General features: G+C 31.2%; 1 long non-coding RNA gene across 1 annotated transcript; it reads right to left on the bottom strand.

Moving 5' to 3' along the window:
- Positions 1-3,476: 3,476 nt before the first annotated feature.
- Positions 3,477-4,923, bottom strand: LOC131843956 (uncharacterized). Its single transcript, XR_009357566.1, has 3 exons — positions 4,143-4,923; positions 3,676-3,738; positions 3,477-3,580 (listed from the first exon to the last, which is right to left on the bottom strand). It is a non-coding gene; the product is annotated as an uncharacterized LOC131843956 (long non-coding RNA).
- Positions 4,924-9,712: the final 4,789 nt, after the last annotated feature.

Here is a 9,712-nt window from a genome sequence, read left to right as displayed (position 1 = left end):
TAGTATTAAGGAGATTGTATTACAATATTGTATTATTATATTATTGATGAACATATTATTATAAACTGTTACTTAAGCTGTATCGATACTTCTAAATTTTTAATAAAATTTGATTATGAAATAATAGTTTTCTTTTCATTTGATTCAATACGATTCAATATATAATTTTCATGTATATATTATATGCTATGATTATTATTATATATATTTCATATGCTCACATTTCTCGCAGTAGGAACTAATGATCCACTGTCATTATATATATACAGGCTACATGGCTATAAATATCTTATGTACATCGACAGGGAATTCATCCCCACACGTTAGAACCTAAGTGGTCTCGGAAAGTGCAGTTTCAGAGGAGCTCCCTCCCGCGTACACCTAGATTGTGGAATGAACTACCTGCCGAGGTTTTCTCACGAGACTACAGCATGAGATTTTTCAAGAAGGGTGTATTAAGGTTTCTTATGGGTCGGGCTTATTAACAGGCACGTGATAACCTTGGTGTCTCTTGCATCCATAGGCTACGGGAAGCATTTACCATCCGATGGGCCATATGCCTGTTTGCCACCATCGTAGTATAAAAACAAAAACCTTATGTACTAATATACCTATGACATAATAATAAAATATAAATATAATTTGTCTCTACGGTCGCGCTAATAAAAACAAATAGCTAAATTAAAATGGAATAATAGACCCGTGCGAAGTCGGGCTGCGTTGATAGTTGATAATATTCTATTATCATATACTTTATAGAAATATTTTTATCATATCTATGTCAGATTATTTATACAAAATCTTTTAATGATATCATCCTGACATAACTTATCATGGGCAACTTTATTTGATGGTATTTTCCTAGGACCAAGTATCAAATGGACACGACGTGCGCGTACACCCGATAAGGATGGATATAGAGTACATCTTACGCATGGTGTTGCCGGATGATATGAACTTAATTAATTTACCCACAAATATATAATATTATTATAATTTATTATATTTTTTTGTATGTACTCTTTTACATTTTTAAATTACATAAATAAACAAAAATTAAAGCTTATTGATGCTTTAATTTTTGTTTATTTATGTAATTATATATGTATTTTATACGGGTATATCAGTATGTTTATATATTTGCATTTATATATACATATATTATTTTACTGTACTTGTCTATATGTATATATATCATCCACCCTGGAGATATGAGAAGTATTTTCATAGTACGTCATCTACATATAGGTATAGGTTTTCCAAAAGTCAAGGGCTTCATTCGTCAAATAAAGAGAGACTATAAAACATAATATCTTTATTGTTTTAACAGTTTGACAAAAAAAAACACTTGTGAATTCCTATTGACCTTTAAACAATATTAATTTGTTGTAAAAATTGCGAATGTTTTCGCCTTTATTACATACCGATTTAGTCGCATAATGAATACGTACATTTAGATATTTTTTACATATAGCTTTAATCAAAAGCGGATAATGGCTGTCTAAAATTGACCGATCTGCAAATTCATGATCTTCGGAGAATAAATTTAGGCCAAGGCTTTTTTTAAACATTCCTGTATGAGGTAATGTAAGGGGTTTTTCAGTTTATGTACTTTATTTTTTCTATAAATTTCTTCAGCTATTTTACATAATTTAACAACAGCTTCAGAAGGATAATGCAACCCACCTTTGTCTTTTTTATACTGTAAAGAATGAACTAATTTTTCATTACTAATCAATGCATTTAGGCACTGTTCGCACTTAATTTGATTTTGTAGTGCTTTGACGACGAAACCTGCAATGTATACAATTACATGTCCTGCGAATTCGGTAAGTCTTGTTGGGTTTGCCAGATAATCATGGTCTTGTAATAAAACTACCTCAGATTCTAATGACGGTAGAAGATCTGTATCATTTTCTACTAATCGATTACGATCTGTCGTATTATTAATTGCGATCTCCGGCTTACTGTACGTTAAAATATTTATATCGCTCAAAGGCAAACAATTACCTGAAGTCAGGTGTTTTAGCTCGCCATGAACTAGCATGCGTTTATAAGCAGCTTTAAATTGCCTAGCGGTTGGATTATTATTAAAACCACCTTTTGCCCTAATAGCACTAAAAAAAATTTCTAAGTGGTCTTGACTTAGTTTATAAGTTGTTAAGAATTCCAATTTATTTGAGACTACAAATTCCTCATAAAGAAATAAAACACTTTTAATACATAGTAAAAAACCTAAAAATCCTGTTTTCCTCTCCGTATCTAAGATATTTCTGTTGTTAATTTTTAGTAATTTTATATAGTCAAACATTTCTTCTAGGAATTGTTTAATAGTTTCATAATTACTAATTTTGAGAGGTTTTTTAAAACCATAACTGTTCAAATTACGCGTGTTCAAAATGTCGAATAGTGTGTTGAATTTCCTAATAAAATCTACAGTTGCCTCACAATTATCAAATTGTTGAAGTCCGATACTTTCGTGGCTAAATTGTAGTGCATCGGCCACTGATTCACTGAAGAGTTGCGCTGCTAATTTGACTTTCATTATCTGTTTCCTATAAAGAATATGGGCACCTCTTAATTTATTTCCTAAATGAAAACCCTCGTCTTCTTGAAGTTCATGCAATAGTTTTAAGTAACGCCAAGAAACAGTTTCACCTTCCGCATTTGTAAGACATTCTTTGTCACCTAGTGTATTTCGGACTAATTTTAACATATGAGATGGATCCGGGAATATTACCATCTTTTTATTTTTGTGTATAAATATGGGATTAATCACATCTCCTGTTAATTGACATCCCAATAACTTAGCCATAGAATAATTTGCAGGACATCCGTCAAAAGTAACTGATGCAACATCCACACCACATTCAGTTATTAAATTGATACATGTTTTAAGTAAAGATGCTTTTTGTTCGGCAGTTACCCCATCTATCAAAAAGTAGCCGACGGGAAGTTTCCAACTGCCGTTTAGGCAGGTCAACATAAAAACTAAAGCTTCTTTTGCGACAGGTAGAGAATCGTTATTAAGTTGGTTACCGCAGTTGACAAACCCAACAAAATTTTTGCCGTCCCATTCAACTGACTTTCGAATGGCCATCTCGTCAAAACACAATGCACATATAAATTTCTTTGATGAAATTTTAACTAAAAGTCTAAGTGCAGTAAATGATTCTGAAGAAAATCCAGATTCGCCTTCTACTGATTGATACCAACGTGCAAGTGTGCGTGTATGCGGAAGACAAGTATCAAAATAATTCCTCACAAAATTGTATGCACGCGGACTTATAAAATGCAATGTTAATGCAAATTTTCGGGCTTCGGGTGAAAATTTACTTTTCTTCACTTTTAAAATGTTTCCATCTGGATGGACAGTAGTTAATAAGTCCGCAGTATCTTGATTAATCAACCGTTTCACTAGCAAGTTTTCAATAATAGCGGATAGCTCGGCGTTTTGTTTCAAGAGACGACTATTTTTTGATCTCAGTATAGCCAGCTTCTTTTTTCGCGATTCGGCTAACACTGTTTGGCACTCTAATTTCCTTATAAGTTTCTTTTTTCTCGGTGTCACGGTATCGACCTGAAATGATTAATATTGAAATTATTGTTAATTATAATTTAAATAACAGAAAATACACGTATAATATACAAATACTTATAAATCCAGCTACTTACAGGATTTCTGTCAATTTCCATCGCAGCAGACGATGTGGTTGGAATTTCTATAACATCATGACTCTGAAATAAAATGATAATATTTATTAATTATAATTAACATTCACTATAAATAACAAAAATATATTACACTTTAAAACACCAGAACCATATTTAGATTCTGGACATTTCAGGCTGTCTTAACTTCTAATAGGACTTTGAAAAACAAGTACAAGTCCTTTTTGCTTTGGGTCATCCCAAAGCAAAAAGGACTTGTACTTGTTTTTTAAAGTGGTAAAAATTAAGGAACTATGTAGACAATTTCAGAACACTTTTTTCAACATAACCATGAACTGTTATAGTACAAAATCATGGCTAAGATTCTCAATTTTTAGCAAGGCTGCTACTATATTTTGTCCCCATTTTTCACTGATGATATGTACACAATAACACGTTTTTAAATATTAGCAAGTATCATAATATTTTACCTTCTTAGCAGTAATATGTAGCGTCGGAACCGAGTACGCTTTCAAATAAACGTTGCGAGAAGTTTTCCTAAAACAATTTCGTTCAAAGTGTTTGGCGCATATTCTTGCATATTTACTTGGAATCCAGTTATCTCGTCTTGTTGCACGTATCCATATTTGCCGGATCGTAGAATCTTTTGGAAATCTAAAATAATTAACTCTATTAAATGCACATACTCAGATCATCAGAAGAAAAATAAAAAAAGACATTTATCCTTAGCGTATTTTATGATAAATAAAATAAATACATAACATTTGGGTAATTTCCCCATTATTAACTGGTAACCCTAAAAATCGTATAACCCTATAAAAATTAAAAGTAATGAAAGACTTAGGCAGCCACTAAAATGTTTAGCATCTGAATTTGGTCGTATAATAGTACCATCGCAGTAAATACAAAATATATTTTAAACACTTTATTTCACTAATTCAGACACGATTCCTCACGTATTAATAAGCCATTAAGATAACCTTATCGATATTTTTGTAAATCAGAACATATTATTCCATAAAAAGTCGTACTTACGTATGAAAGTTTATGTTTTCACATTTTCGCTCACTACGGCTTTTACAGCCCAAGATATAACATATCACCATGTTTCTCGATAAATATTATATAAATCACATATATCGACACACTTTCTATAATGTTTTTGGCTCAAAATAACTCAATAATCAAGAAAAATCGCAAGGCACAAACTTTTGTTGGTCACAACTTCGGTTGTGCCCAACGAAACTCAGACAAGGACAACAAAAAAATATGTTGTCCTTTTTATTCCTGTATATTTTCGTATGCTGTGATCTCGGTCTATCACGGTATTATTATTCGCTGTCATATCCATAGTGATTCTTTATCCAAGGAATTTTGCACAAAGAGAGCAGTGTTGCCATCTTATTCGTTTCACTAGAACCGGTAGATTTCACCACCTGTATTGTGTAAAATTTGTTACTGGTTTTAGTGGACTTTTTATTGAATACAAAACCAACATAAAAATTAATAGAATTTAATAACATATTTGTTAATTAATAGTTACTGAACAGAAATTATATTTTAATATTGTCCTATATTTCTAAATAAATAACCTAAATATTGTCAAAATTTAATGGAATATTTTTTTACTGTATGGAATTGTAACATTCTTATTTATTTCATAAATACAGGGTAACAAATTGGTTGGATATTTGGTGACTTTGAGAAGTCCTGCTGGTGGCTTGCTGAGGGGAAGGGGAGGGGAACTTTTTAGTTGTTAGTAATGTGAATGTTACTACGTCAGGTTGAACTCTACGTGCTTCTCCAGGAAACCATCACGTTAAATTTCTGGTAAAGCAACGATGGGCTGACCTCACCTCATACTCATCTCATCGTCCTCCACTGGTGTCCCGAGTTACAATTTCTTAAAGAAAAAACTGGTGGCTTGCTCAAACTTTTTTGGCAACACTGATAAAATATTATGGTAAATTACTGAATTCTGTCATATATTTAGATCAGATAGATATATTTGCAAGTTGTGAACAACAAACGTTAGACAAGTTTGTACACTTTAGACGTTTACATCCTTTTGTGTCAATGTAACAGTGTTATTTATTTATTACATATAATTACAATATAATAATCACAATGGTAAGTTAACTAAGTAGCATTATGAACACCTTTCTTTTATTTAATCGAAATGATAAAATGGCCAACCAATTATTTAATAAGTGTATTGTAAAATGTAATTGTTAATTGTTGTTATACATATATATGTATAAATATATTCATATTTAATATGTACGTATTTAACAATTTCTGTTCATTAATAATGAATAATATAGAAGCGATTTTAATTTCATTGATTTATTTCAGGTACTTACTTGTCTTTATCGTTTATGTTGCTATATTGACTATTTAATATAATAGCTGTTCCCGCGGTTGCAATTGCATATATTACTGTAAAGATTCATCAAAATCGTCAAGTAATTTTTGATTGAAGAAGTAACAAACATCCATCCATTTATCCATACGTTCATAGTCACTAACTTTTGCTTTTATTATATTACTGATATTAGTAAGATAATTTATAACTATATGTTTTTACTTTGCTTTGTATTATAAAGGGATTTGATAGTTTGTTTTCATTAAATAGGCTCCGAAACTACTGGACCGATATGAAAATTTAGTTAGTGTTGGATAACCCATTTATCAAGGAAGGCTATGGGGATATAAGATCACGCCATCACCAATAGGAGCAGATCTGTAATCAGAAATGTTGCTATATGTCCGGGTACTGGTGAACAATGACTGGATGAGTATGAAACCAAACACTTAGATCGTGAGGTCGACTTTACTAAAGGATTGTCAATTATTTCAGTCGAAAACACCTGGAAAAGGTTTAACACCATACCAAGGGAACAAACGGTGTTTTGGAGAATACAGATGTACAAATTGCCAGAGGTTGTGGATGAGCGCTAACTCCTGGGCTGACTATGGCCAGGAATGTACAAGATGCAAAATCAACATATATCCACACAAACAAGTTAGTACTTCATCTATTTTTAGTGTATTAGTAGTTTTGGCCAGATTCGAATTCACGACTCACATGGACATCTGTCCACTTGTTTTTGCCGTACTTACTTTGTAATCTGTGTTCAACTACAACTTGAACCCTTGAATTTGCCGATTTCACTGCCTTATAACTCCGATAAGGCAGTGAAATCGGCAATTGCCTTATCTCTCCTTATGTGACATTTTAATAACAATAAGATATATGACATCTTGGTCCTCCAGAATGGTAACGCATAAGTAGATATTTATCAGAGGCTTCACATGATAACATGAAATCCGTAGTGCTGTTCCGTTGTATATTGGCTTATTTACCATTTCAATTCAAATTTATTTCCTATTGCTGCAGAGCAATAGGAAATAAATTTTAATGCGCATTGATAGCTGTTACCCACAGGGGTGACAGTTATGAACGTGCAATTAACCATATTGTTAAATGTTTGTTAGTGGATATTTAAAAAAACATATTTCGGTCTAATACAAATTAAGTTTCCTACTAAATGACAATCCCGTCCAGTTCAGTATACTGAATCTGTATACAGAACTGGACGGGACGGGATGGAAAAAACATTAACTCAAAAATTTTACGTTCATAAGCGGCTAAATGATTTTTGTTTTGATTTGATTTAAATTAACCCAATTTATATTTAATTACATTTTATCTGATATTGGTTTCAGACTCCACTAGAGAAACCTGATGGACTGGATAAATCTGATACAGAAAAAGAACATATCCAGTCATTGTGTGAAAAATGTCGCAAACTGGGCCGTAATTGTCGCAATTACTATTCATATTAATAACTGTAACTTAATATAATATTGAATTAACTTAAAAAATACAAATTTAAGAATATCCACTGTATTGTTTTAATTTTAAAGTTTATATCGAAAAATTTGAAATTTTTTAATTAATACAGTAGCGTACCTTCACGTGTGTTAAATTGTTGTTATATGCAACAAGATTAAATAATACAGAAATACCTTTTACTCAGAATATCGCAGACCTAGTACAATACTGAATTGACTAAAAAAATATAAATTTAGGAACATCTACTCTATTGTTTTAACTTTAAAGTAATAAATTAGTATTTTTTCAATTAATACAGTACAGTACCTTTACATATGTTAAATTGTCGTTATTTGTGACAACATTCAATAATACAGGCACCGCTAGTGGTTCGAACCTTGTCGTTCGTTGGAACCGTCGTAATTTCGGTCCCCGTTTGAATTGGACCAGGGATAGATCGGAGGGAGTAACAAGAATATCGGCAATAACGGAAATACAAACCGACAAAACAATGGAATACGACGCAGGAACCGTGGGCGGCGGGTATTGCCCAACAAGATTGTTTACTTGGGTAATGCATTCCGTTTCATCAAAATTACGAGATAAAAGTGAATAATTGTTATTTATAAATGTTGCAGTACCAAATGTATCGATACTTTGAATGGACAGATGTCAACTACAACTTCAACCCTTGAAGTGGTGATAAGGCAGTGAAATCGGCAATTGCCTTATCTCTGCTTATATGACATTTTAATAACAATAACATATTACTTGGTCCTCCAGAATGGTAACGCATAAGTATTTATCAGAGGCTTCACATGATAACATGAAATCCGTAGTGCTGTTCCGTTGTATATTGGCTTATTTACCATTTCAATTCAAATTTATTTCCTATTGCTACAGAGCAATAGGAAATAAATTTTAATGCACATTGATAACTGTTACCCACAGCCCTGTGGGTATAGCCCTGACAGTTATGAACGTGCAATTAACCATATTGTTAAATGTTTGTTAGTGGATATTTAAAAAACATATTTCGGTCGAATATAAATTAAGTTTCCTACTAAATGATGATCCCGTCCAGTTCAGTATACTGAACGGGAGGGAAAATACATTAACTCAAAAAAATTTACGTTCATAAGCGGACATTTAGTCGCTTATTTGATTTGATTTAAATTAACCCAATTTATATTTAATTACATTTTATCTGATATTGGTTTCAGACTCCACTAGAGAAACCTGATGGACTGGATAAATCTGATACAGAAAAAGAACATATCCAGTCATTGTGTGAAAAATGTCGCAAACTGGGCCGTAATTGTCGCAATTACTATTCACATTAATAACTGTAACTTAATACAATATTGAATTAATTAAAAAATTTAGAAAAATCCACTCTATAGTTTTAATTTTAAAGTCTAAATACAAAAATTTGAATTGTATTAAATTGAAACAGTACAGTACCTTTACACGTGTAGAATTGTTGTTATATGCAACAAGATTAAATAATAAAGAAATACCTATTACTCAGAATATCGCAGACCTAGTACAATACTGAAATAACTTAAAACTTTAGGAATATCCACTGTAATGTTTTAATTTTAAAATCTAAATCAAAATTTTTATTATTTTTGTTAACACAGTACAGCTCTTTTAAATGTGTTAAATTGTTATATACAACAAGATTAAATAATACTACAGAAATATCTAATACACATTTAACAATATCACACCTAGTAAAAAAAAAATACGAATTTAAGAACATCTACTCTATAGTTTTAACTTTAAAGTCTAAAGCCATAAATTAGTATTTTTTCAATTAATACAGTACAGCACCTTTACATGTATTAAATTATTGTTATATGGCGACAAGATTAAATAATATAGTATTTAAGAATATGTATTTTTTTTCTGTAATATAAATAACAAAGCAGTTAACCGCTGACCTAATGAGAAGTGTTAATAATCACATATTTTTAACTAACTGTGCCCGCGACTTAGTCCGCCTGGAATACTAACTTTGACCAAATAAAGATATAATATTTAATAGTCTAACCCAAAAAAGCCAAAGAAAAATGTTTCTTTGTACTAAATTTAAAAAAAAATCCATATAAACATTCATTTTATTTTAAAAAATTAATTATAAAAGTATGTAAAAATTTTTTTTTGCAAACTGTATGTCATATTCATTCATATTTAATC

The sequence above is a fragment of the Achroia grisella genome, unplaced genomic scaffold (assembly GCF_030625045.1).
Source record: "Achroia grisella isolate CSIRO2021 unplaced genomic scaffold, CSIRO_AGI_Agris_v1 utg359, whole genome shotgun sequence".
In the NCBI taxonomy this organism is placed as follows: Eukaryota; Metazoa; Arthropoda; class Insecta; order Lepidoptera; family Pyralidae; genus Achroia; species Achroia grisella.
The sequence above is the reverse complement of the archived record's forward strand: the minus strand, read 5'-3'. Positions and strand labels throughout refer to the sequence as shown.